Source organism: Haemorhous mexicanus, chromosome 1, assembly GCF_027477595.1.
Source record: "Haemorhous mexicanus isolate bHaeMex1 chromosome 1, bHaeMex1.pri, whole genome shotgun sequence".
Taxonomy (NCBI): Eukaryota; Metazoa; Chordata; class Aves; order Passeriformes; family Fringillidae; genus Haemorhous; species Haemorhous mexicanus.
This window is the reverse complement of record NC_082341.1, coordinates 150,516,627-150,528,639: the sequence shown is the minus strand read 5'-3', so window position 1 is coordinate 150,528,639 and position 12,013 is coordinate 150,516,627. Positions and strand designations below refer to the sequence as shown.

The window sequence follows — 12,013 nt, the reverse complement described above, 5'->3', positions numbered from 1 at the left end:
AGAGGGAAGCCCCTGACCTGGTAAGTGTTCTCATTGTATATCAGCATCACACAGCTGTCCTTGAAGCTCCAGTCTCATCCAGGATTTAAGAGAATTGTTGGAGTTAGCAAAGAGCAATAGCTTCATATACTACACTTAAAATTATTGCTCACATCTTTGGTCTTTATCTCAGAGTCTGGATACAAACAACTGGGAAGCTCACCTGGCTTATTTGCAGTAGAAATAGATTAACAACTTTCTGAAAGCTCAGCTCTTCTGTAAACACCACAAAGACTTGATCCCAAGCAAAGTTTTCCCATCCTCTGACATGTAGGCAGCTCAGTAATCACAGCCTGGCTGACACCACTGTGCCAGGCAAATCAGATTTCACATAGTCTTTGCTAAATGCCTTGGAGAAGAACAAAATTATAGAGGATTTCAGGAAGAAAATGCACTTTTCAAGACCCTCCTAAGTCCAGAGAATCTGCATCTGTGTCTTTCCATGACTGCAGGCTGGAGCAGTAAGAAGCAAGAGAACTGTTAAATTTGCACATTCTGTTTCAATGCACACATCCCACATGCAGCCCCCAGGGTGGTAGGAGCTGTGACATGGAAACAGATAACCAGAAGAGCTGTCCCTCATTAGCATCAGAGTCCTGCCAGCAGGTAACAGATGTCATTTGCCACCAGGAAGGGCAGGGTGAGCACTGCCATTATTCCCTGCTCTGGACCAGGAAGCAGCTGCCTGTCTCATTCTTCCCAGGGCAGCTTACACAGGCGCTGTCAAAAGGTGTGACTCAAGCCTGCACAGATCCCCACAGTCAGATGAAGCCCTGCATGAACCCATCAGGTGGCAGAGCTCAGAGTTCCCTCCTGCTGCCTCAAAGCCTGGCTCACTGTGGAAGCGAGCACCCGCTGTCAGGCTTTGTGTGCAGAGCCTGATTCGCCTGCTCTGTCTTTCAGGATGGAACAGCTGTGTTCAGTCAGATCTGACTGCCAGGTGAACTCCTGAGCACACAAATGCTGGCCATGATCTCTGCAATTTCATCATCCAGTAATTGGCAGCCGTGCTGCCTAAGGGGCTCTGAGCTCCTGATCTGCACTGGCACTTTCCTGAGCTCCCCTCCCCAAAGTGACACGTGCATGCACAAGAGCTGAGCACCAAAAAGCTCCCCAAAGGGTCGTGAGTTCAGCCCAGCCAGCAGTTCTCTCATTCCCAGGTGGGATGTCAGAGAGAATCAGAAGAGTGAGAAAACTTGTGGGCTGAGATGAAGACAGTTTAATAGGTAAAACATAAACTGCAGATGCAGGCAGAGCAAAACAAGAAATTTATTCACCACTTCCCTTGGGCAGGCAGGTGTTCAGCCATCCCAGGATAGCAGGGCTCCATCACACCATGCTGGAGAAGACAAACACCATCACTTTGAAGATCCCCCTCTTTCTTCTTCCCCAGTGCTATGTGCTGAGCATGATGCCATATGGTGTGGGATATCCCCTGGGTCAGCACAGGTCAGCTGTCCCTGCTGTGTCCCATCCCAATTCCTTGTGCACCCCCAGCCTCCTCGCTGGTGGGGTGGGGTGAGGAACAGAAGAGGCCTTGGCTCTGTCTCAGCTCTGCTCTGCAGTCAAAAAACCATCATTATTTGGGTTGTGCACCTAAAGAAGAGCTCTACACCAGCTACTATGAAGAAAATCAGCTTTATCCCAACCAGATCACATGCACTCATGTACAAGAATTGGCCATCAAAACCTGGTCAAGACTGGCACAAATGAGAGAGATTCTGTTTTACCAGGTTATTCCAATTCCAAAGAGCTTTGCAGAGATGAAAATACATCTTGCCCAAGGCCAGGTCAACCCTCTGCTGGCCATTTTCCAGCAGCCATGCTGGGGCCCTAAGTTCCCACTGTCCTGGTTAGCAAAGCCTCAGCCATTCTGAGAGTGTGACAATGAAAGAGGAGGCCAATCAAGATCCAGATTCTGAATTTTTGAGTAAATTCAGGGCAAATCCTAAGTCACAAGAAAGCTTTCATCTTAGGTTGATGGAATGGAGTTTAATGGAATTATTTAAAGTCGTGAGCAATTTATGAGATAAAACAAGAATTGGAGAATTATTTTTTTGCCATTAAGGTGGCCCCAGCTGCTGTTTGTTCATGGCCACATCACAGGCTTTTTCCTTACACCTTCTCTTCTCACTGCAGTTGTATCCAGGTTTGCATGAGCTCAGCAAAGCCTTTGGCACAGCTACTGCCCTTGCTGCTCTGACAGGTGACCCAGCATTTATCTTTTCTATAATCAAAATGACCCTGAAAGTGACCTATAGTCGATTCACAGCCTGGTGAAGCCTTTCCAGGGTGCTTGCAGCCACATGAATCTCAACTCCTGGTGTGCCTACAGCCTTGCTTGAGATTGCAAGTCCCCCTTAATTCTGACTGCACAGGACTGTACCTGAGCCCTGGTAGGACCTGGAGACAGGGTGGTGATAAAATGTGTTGGTTTACTGACATGGTTTTTCTCTTCTTCCTGGTGGTAAAGGTAATTGCATTTGGACCTCCCTTCTCTATGTCTCTGTGCAGTCTTTGCTGAGACACAGGAAGGGTGGGGGGATTTCAAAGGGCTGCTCTTCCGCTCTTGCTTTCACTTGCAGTGTGAAGAGTTCTGCAGATCCTGCCACAAGCACTGCTCTTGCACCTCAGCTCTTCCTGTGCTTCCTACTAAAAGGCAGAAGAAGCAAGTGTTTAAATCAGGTGCACTCTCCCACCAGGGTTTGAGCCAGCCCTGGCTCAAGGTCTGTTAGGCCTGTTACTGTGAGAGTCATTTCACTTAAAAACACAAGCCCATGTTAAAAATAGAGGTCCTTTTATACTGTGGTGCCTGTGCACTTGATGTGTGGAACATGTCCTCACGTGAACCCAGTGGCTATTCAAACCTGCAAAGTTTTGCTCATTGTGTTCATCTGAGAGAGCTACGAGAGCCTGTGCCTGGATCTGCCTGCACGGCTTGCTGCCCTTCCCAGAGCTCATTAGGCAGTGGAATTGTACATAGGACCTGAGCAAAAGCCCAGTGGAGCCAGTGAATGATTTTCTATTGATCCAAGCCCTTGAACTGAAGCAGCACAGGCGAAGAAAATTGGGCAAAGCTTCTGCTTGCAACCCACCAGAGCAATATTTGAATTTCCCTATGTTGCCTCTTTTATTTTCTTTTGTCTTTTTTTGGTTTTTGACTCTGAACTATTTGGTTCAGACAGGTTTCCCCTCTGTATATCTCCTTGTAATTCTAAATACAGTTACTAGTGGGGGGGATGAGCAAAAGGCAGGAATCAAGGCAAAATAACAGCAAATGGAACTTTGTTTAACACACCAACAGGAAAAAGGACTGAACCACAAACTATTGTAAGAATAATTACAGTATTAAAACAGTAGCAACAAGAAATTGTAATATATCATGGCTTTGCTATTAAATAGCATTAATTAATAGCATTAGAGTTAATTAAATCTTCCTCACTCACATGGCATGCAGAAGGCAGAAATCTTCAGCAAGACTGTCAAATGGCTACTTTAGCTGGGAGTGCAAAGCACACTTCCTCAGGAAATGAGCATTTTTCTTTGGAAAAATAATTTTTGCTACCTCTGCTCTGGCAAAGCTCCTCCCCATTGAAACAGAAGAACAGCTGAGGAAATGAAAGCTTAATTTACCTGAGTTAAGACAGGGAAATTTAGAGCAAAAGAACCTGAATTTCTAAAAAAGCAGATGTTAAAATCTGGGAGAATAAACACAGCTGGAAAAGAAGCAAAAGCAATTGTTACCTGGATGCTGTATCCACTGCAATGTGGGAGCTCAGCACATCACTCCTGATGTCCAGAGCTACCAAGAGAACCCTTGGGGGGCTCGGGAGTCTTGGAATGTTGCCAAAAGCACTTGGTGGCTTGATTTTGATCCATCTAGAGATGTGCCACCGATGTATGAGGAAATGGAACCTGTGAGAATCACTCGGGTGTAAATGGTGAAGGGAAGATATCATTATAGGGTGAATCACAAATTTTGGGGTTTTAGTACAGGGGGGTTGTAGAGACAAGATGGAGAAATCAGGGCGTGTCACCAGGCTCTTCTTTCTTCTTCCTGTCTTCCATCTTCTGCAGTGGTGTTGGCATTTGGGGATTGGTCGAGGGTGAGGGTGTACTTGGTGACGAGGGTGATAGGTATTGGGGACAAAAGGTAAATATGATATACGTCGTTTTTGTTATAAAAGATGCGGCTGCCTTGGGGGTGGGCAGAGTGCCTTTGGCTGCCGTGCTGGTCAGATCCTTCGGGCAGAGAAAGGACTTTTTAGATAAGAAACAATAAACAATTCTGAAGACTGAAAAAACCTAGCGTCCAGACTCATCTTTTGAAGCCCAGCGTGCAAGAACCATCCTGAGCGTGTGTGGAAGCAGAGACAAACAGCCGAACCCCATACTGCAAGATCATCTTCCTTTTTTTGCCCCATTTGCCTGCTGTTTGTTGAACCAGTGACAAGAGACTCTCCACCCTGGGAACAAACTTGTTTTAAAAGAGGAATAAAAAGTGCTTGTGTCTCCTGTGGACAGCTTACACTGGGAACACCAGCAATGACTGGGAAATGAAGCTTCTCTAGGTGTATGCCAGTTGTCGAGCTTACACTAAGCAATGTTCTCAATTAGTAGTAATGGGTTGGAAAACTCCTGGAAGTGCATAACCATTTTTATTTTTTTTTATAATTATGACCACTTAAAGACAATAGCATATTACAAATGATAACTAACAAGGACAAAGCAAATGTCAATTAGAAAATATGGCTCTAATCAACTCAACTCACCTTAAAGCACAAATCACTGTAAATGCATTTTTTGTTCAAAGGGTAAAAACAGAGCTAGGAAAAGGCAGGCAACTGTGCTGTGAAAAGAAAAAGCAGAGCTATTCTGCTTCCCATGCTGAAAGGACGACACAGAAATTAATGAGGAATTGTTGTGACACATCACACAAAGGCACTGTCCTCATGGTGCTGCCCTTGGTGAGCAGGACCCACCTGCACTGTCAGAGCAGCCCTGCTTTGGGGAAGGGGATGTGGGCTGTGCCTCTCTGTCACCACTTGCAAGGCACTTGCAGTGACACCCAGCTGCTTTGATGAGGGTGGCTAGTGCCACTTTTATACAATTGCACCACTTCATTTCAGGTGACTGTTTTAGTCTTTTTCTGCTGACCTAGATAATAACACTGCACTGGCAGACATGATGATATAGGGCCCATGGAAAAGCTGTGTCCTCCTGGAGAGGCAGCTGGAAGGCAGATGGATTATGTGAAGGGAACCAAACTGCATTAGAGGCCTGTGTTTAGACATCTGAACCAAGTAAGGAGAGATTTCAGGTCCTGTGAATCTCATGCTGTCCTCGCAACAGCACACCTGGCCTGGCTCAGCATAGACCTTACCACCAAGTATCCTCTGAAAGCTGCTAAACTCAAAAGTATAAGGCAAGAACACAACTCTGAGCTCAAAATTATGTTCCATATTCAGAAATATTGAATTTGAAATAGAATTACTTTCTATGTGGAGGATGTACACTTCAGATGAGAAAGGAAGTGGGCACATTTAAGGGAGGTTGTGACATAGAGGAGAGCTCCCAAGAAGTTACATCTCTGAACTTTCAAACTTAAGCTTCTGTGTGATTGGTGACACTGAGGGGAGCAGAGGATCTCAGGTTTCAGGAGGAAATTCCATGATAAAAGTCATTCTGTGGTGAAGAGAAGCTCTTCAGCTTCTCTTACTTTATTGGCACTCATGAAGATCAAAGTTTTCCAGATTACTTTTTGGGGTACTTCTGGGGATATATATATATATATGTGTGTGTGTGTGTGTGCGTGTGTGTATATATATATATATATATATATATATATATATATATATATATATATAATTTTTCCCTAGCTTTAAGGACACAGTAGAAAACCATTCCCCTGGAGTACAAAGTAACCATTATCCAAACACTGTTAAATGGAACAGATCAATCTGCAGAGTGAGGAAGGAGATGTCTCCCATCCATCATGATGACACTGCTGAAGGCCAGCACACGAAGGTTTGAATTTGTCTACTCTGACAGCACTCATTCAGCCAGCAAATCTCTGCCACGTTACACATGGCTCTGAAAGGTAACTGGCAGCATATACATGACTTAGAGATGCACAGACTCAAGCAAACACGATGAAAAAGTATCAGCATAATCTGGAAAGCAGGGGACAGGGAGGAATATGAATTATTCACCCTTCAGAATACGGGTGCTCAAAATTGCTATTTGTGCTGCTCTAACCAACTCAGAAAGCAGAGTCTGTGCTGAGCATAAAAATCTTGTCATTATTATCTTATCTTGGTGGTTTCAGGGTGGATTTTACTAGGAACCAGAGATGAGTAACTTCCTCCCTTCCTAAGTAGCACTTCCAATATTTGTAACCATGAAGGATTAAAACAACCCCCCAAAAATTTATTTCTTTGAAAAATATCACAAGATAAAAGAAAACCATTTCTCTTGGTAGCCCTACCTTTTTAACTTCTTAATCCTCTTTACAATGGCATGACTGAGTACCTCTGTCATTGACCATGGCATAATGTACTTTTAAATACATTAACTTAGGTAATGCATTTAAATAATAACCAGGCTTCAATAGCTTGGATTTGGCACTGGCAGAAAATCCTATTTGAAAGGCCTGGCAAATTCAGTCAGGGCCTGAGCTCTGTGCTGGCTGACCCAGGTCACTGTCACAGCAACCTGGAGATCTGAGGGACAGCTCTGGCTTCAATTGCCGTGACGTCACGACCAGGCTGACGGGGTGGGTGAGCAGCTTCAGCATGAAAAGTCATTCTTAGCCTATATAAATGTACATTTAATTGGTTGGTAACACTCTTCAGGTGCTCCATGACAAACTGCAGATAAATTACTGAGTGTAGTGACAAGATGACCTCTGGGAATGGCAGACAATTTATATTACACAGAGGTTTGGAGGATCACTACTGCCCACTGTGCTGTCAGCTTTGGCTGTAGATCAATGCTTTAAGTCTGTTCACTAGCAGCTCACAGACTTTGCAATGAGAGAGGAAGACAAACTAGTCATGAGCATCTTGGCTGGGGCATCTTTGCATCATCTCCACTTGTTCCTGGATGTGTTATCCATGTTTACAGGGCATGTTTTACATTGGAGAGCTCCTTGCAGAGATTCCCAAGATCACCACACCCAAGCTGTTGCTGAAGCAGGACGCTTCATAATCACCTCAGCAGATCTCTGCCCCAACAAATTAGACCTGTTGAGAGGCAGGTGATTATGAGCCTGAGAGCAACTGGAGGTTACAGCACTCTCCACATTGTCACACTCACATTTTCTGAAAAATCCCTTCGCCCAGGATTTTTCACCTGGGAAGCTGAGAAGCCTCAGAGAAAAAGGAAAACAATAGTTATCTAATTTGCTTCTCCTGTGTTTTGCTCCTTTGGAATGTGTTTGGAGATTGTTTACCAACAGAAGGTTGTTTCATTGCTTTCATGTGAATTGTTTTGACTTATTGACCAATCACAGCCAAGCTGTTTCAGACTCTGGAAGGAGTCACAAGCTTCATTATTAACTTTTTAGCCTTCTGTAAGGATCCTTTCTGTTTTCTTTAGTATAGTTTAGTATAGTATTCCTTAATATAACATAATATCATAAAGAAATAAATTAGCCTTCTGAGAACATGGAGTCAGATTCATCATTCCTTCCTGCAACGGAGCACCCTGCAAATCCAAACCACATCACAGCTGGAGTCTGCACTTTGTGTGTGCCCCAGCCCCTTGGTGCTGCTTCTCTTCCCATTGAAGTCTTTTGTGCAGCTCCAAGAAAAACGGGGTATGATCACCAGGGAGTCCAATAGAATCATAGAACCATTTAGGCTGGAAAAGGTCTTCAAGATCATTGAATCCAACCCTAAAATAACTTGCAGGAAACTATGAGATCAGGGAGGGAATAAGCCGGTCCAGAAAGAGCTTTGTTCAATGGTTGCTCACACCCAGACCAGGCCAGAGGAGCTCAAAGATCAGGAACTTCTCTGATGTTGGCACTCAGTTTGCTCTTATGTATGAATGTATGTTGATAGCTGGCATGTACACATTCCAATTAACATTTCAACTAGACTTGGAAATCTTTCACGTTCAAGTGGTGTCTTACAACACACCCATATTTCCCAAAACCTCCAAGACAAAATGTAAAATTTCCTTAAAGCAAAGAGACATTGTCAAACTGTCCCATTTTCACACTGGCCAGTGGCTAACCATTGTAGCTGTGTTTCTTTTACATGGAAAAATAAAGGGAAATAGTTTGAATCATGCCTTTTAAGGCATTTTTCTAGCTGAAACATCCCCCCAGCCTGCACAGGGCAGGGACTAAAGAGCAAATTTTGGTTCTATGTTTTCTAGGGTGAAAATGAAAAAATGTAACAATTACAGATATTCTGGCTGCAAAGATTAGTTTGAGGTCAGTTCCTGCCCCTATATTACCCTGCAGCTCTATTGTGTTTTGTTGTAAATGCCTAAATTAATTGAGAATGAGAGTAGGACCTTCAAACTTTGTTTTTTTTCAGTTTTTCTCTGTTTTGTTTTTGCTTCTGCTGCCACATCTTTTTCAAAGATGAAAAAATTAGCAATTCTGAAACAGTTTAAATTGGTTGGGAGCCAAATAGGTAAGCAAAATGCAAGTGAAAAAAATTGTCTATAAATGGAAGAAATGGCCATAGTTTTCAGCATTGCACTTTATAGTTATTATAGTTATTGATATAGTTATATATATTAATAATAATTTATTGTATTATTATAGTTATAAAAGAAAGCAATTTTGTAACATAGGAATTGCTGTGACTTATACATGGCTTCATAAAAGTGACAGAAAGTTGAGGATTGTGCTGCCTCTTAAACAAACAAAAAATTTAACTGCCTCAGTAACATTTGGAAATTCGAGATAAAGTCAAAGTCCCATATCTTATATTAACAAATTACTGGCTCCTGCACAGGCCTTTTGTACAATTAGTGACAAATTTGGGGCCTGTGACATATTTAGTGCATGGAAAATAGAACTAGTCTGTATGATGGATGATGACTGGGTAATGATTGTAAGTAATGGTCTATTTGTACATCTGAACAAAGCAGAGGAAGCAATTAGCCCTTCCCATAAGCCCTCCATCACTGACAAGCTGTCATGCTTCCCCAGCTTCCCTGGGACAGAGGAGTGCAGAGGAGAAAAGGAGGTGCTGGGAAAAATGACAGAAGGTAGAAAGGAAGGAGAGCAGAGTAGATTGTTCCTGAAACCCAGTCTGGGTGACTTGGGTGCCCTTCTTTTTGTTCTTCAGTGGAGCCTTTTTCCCATCCAGGGTCACCACTGGGCATGCTGTGCATCCACTGCTCCCTTCCCTGGCCCCCTGGCAGTCAGCATGTCTGATCCACGTGGACAATCTCATTCCAGCACTTCTTTCTCCCTCCTGGCCCTTGTGCTCATGCCCTACATCACAGATAATTGTGTGGGAAAAGCAGCTCAGTGCTGAGGAGCCAGCCTTTTCTTCCCTCCACCCCTCCCAAAAAAAGAAAAAACAAATACAGGGAAAAAAAAAATTGAATTGTTAGAAAAGAAATAGGGAAAAGACCAAAGAACTTTGTTATGGTAAAACACAGATCAAGCCTGCACGTTTGAGAAGATTGTGCAAAACTTTTCTAGAAAGTGGAAAATGTTCAAAGGCTGGGAAAATTTGATTTGAGGAAATGTACAGTAGCTAAGGAGATTAGTGTTCATCAAACTGCAAGGGTAGAAGAAACAGGGAAGGGGGAACTATGGAAGTCATATAAAATGATGAGTCCCAGTGAGTTGGTGATGAGATAAAAATTATTCACAGTCCCTGCCAGTTGACAGCTGGGGGCTATCAAATAAATCAGCTGCAAGTCCACAGCAAAGCAATCAGAGCAGGATATTTCTTCAGACAATGTACTCATCTGAGGAAATCCCCAGTCATGCCATCTCCCTGGCTAACTTCCCTTTTTCATTCTCCCCTACAGTTCAGGCAATATTATTTTCTATTTCAACTGCACACCTCAGAAATCCTGTCCACAATATTATCCTCATGCACATCCATTGGAGCTCCCAATATCATCACTGCAGATAGCTGGCCTTCACTCTCCTACTAACTGGGAGATCTTTCATGGATAAGGCAGTATCCATGAAAGATCTCCCTTCCATCCTGAAAGCCAAATCCATGAGCTCTGTCATTCCCTATATAATGTAAATGCAGAAGTTACTGACCTGCAGACAGCAGCTGACACGAGATCCATATCAGTTTTCCCCTTCTGCTCAGCTTGGGAGGGGAAGTTGCAGACTGGTTGATGTGAGTTTGCCTCTGAACTGAGCCTTGCTGCAGATCAGGAACTGCCAGAGCAGGATTCAGGTATTTCAAGTATCTTGTCTGTCATCCTGCTCTGTTGTCTCTAAGGGTATCAGTAACTTTCTCAGGGTCACTGGGATGTCATCACAGCCCATTAATTCTGCAGGTGTGCTCATCTCCCTCAGTATACAAAGGGACAGACACTCCTGGGGCAGTTTCTGGCAATTTTTCCTCCTGGAAGTGTAGAGGGTGCAGAGAGTGAGACTGGCACAAGAACACACTAGAGGCATTTGCAGGTATTTATGCTCCTGTCCCTCCAAACAGCATGAAAAACAACCTCCTTTAATCTTTACTAAAGAGCAAACTGGGAGAGGACTTCACAGGGAAATGCAAAATACTGAAGGATATAATGGAAACAATTATACATTTGACCCCAGGTCAAACAGAAGAGAGAAAGAATGAGCTACAGATAAGAGAGCTGCAGGTAGGAGGGAGTGAGGGGAAAGCAGAGGGCCAGGGGCAAACAAACAAGAAAAACACTTTTCTTTGTTCTTGAGCTTTAATTTCTGCATGCCTGGTTGAACTTTTCTATGAAGGTTGTTGTGAGTAGTTTAGATCTGGGTGGGTTTTGGTGTGTGTTTGTTTCAAGGAATAAAGCCACTTCTATAAAGTGGTTGGTGAACAGGGGAGTTTTTTTGAGTATATCTAATACTTATTTGAATAGGGGAATTCCTTGAATTTATGTACAATAAACAACATGTTACATAAAGCTGGTGTGTATTACAACAATTTAGCATCATTTCACTAGAGAAATGGCCACTCAACTCCTTCAGATGCTTTAACATCTGTGCATAGGATGTTTTAAAATGTCACTTTTTGTCAGTCAAAACCTTTTCAATTCTGAGATTGTCCCACCTGCCACACAATGTATTTCCCTGCCCTTTTGGCAATGTGATATCGATTAAGTTTTATTTAAAGGAATGAATGAAAATGAAAAATTAGTTTCATTAAAATAATTTATGAACTATTAGGTTGATTTTCCTCCCTAGTACAGTGAAGGGATTGGTTATCACAAAATCTACCTGCAAGAATCTTTGTCGAATCTTGACGTCTTTTTGGTGGCTGCAGGGTCAGCAGCTGGAGGTGGCATTGACACAGCCCTGGGTGACTCACTTGGGTTGGGCCAGGGATGGACTTGGCAGCAGCCCCAGGTAGGACTGAGCTTGTTAAAAGGTGATGACTCTGTTCCCACTGAGGGCTGGGCAGGAACTCGGAGTTCCCCTCTCAGGGAGACACAAGGTGCTGCTGGCAGGATTTTCATCTGCATATTGATTCTGAGAGAGATTCTACTGCCTTCCTGAGAGCTTATTATACCACTTTAACATCTCATCTGAGAAAAACTCCACAATCCAGCCATTGCCCCTGCCAGCCCATTTGCCTCCTGGCTCAGTGCAGAAAGTACTGGGCAAAAACACCTCATAATCAGGTTTGCAGCAGATCAGTGAGGTAACTCTAATGGTCCCTCCTGACCTTTGTGTTTGTGATTCTTTGAACATTCACCCCTGCTGTCATGAGCAAACAAGTCTGGAAGAGATAAGGTTGGAAACCAGGAGATGCTCCATTCCATTCAACTCGCAGACCAC

The 12,013-nt window shown here is 43.4% G+C and overlaps 1 long non-coding RNA gene across 3 annotated transcripts in view; it reads right to left on the bottom strand.

Moving 5' to 3' along the window:
• The window catches only part of LOC132338160 (uncharacterized), a 118,124-nt gene extending 107,479 nt beyond the window's left edge, over nt 1–10,645 (bottom strand). For 2 of the 3 annotated variants that reach the window (XR_009489397.1, XR_009489398.1), the window contains exon 1: nt 10,292–10,645. This is a non-coding gene — a long non-coding RNA (uncharacterized LOC132338160). The remainder of the gene's footprint in view (nt 1–10,291) is intronic. The other variant, XR_009489396.1, reaches the window with a different exon arrangement.
• Nucleotides 10,646–12,013: the final 1,368 nt, after the last annotated feature.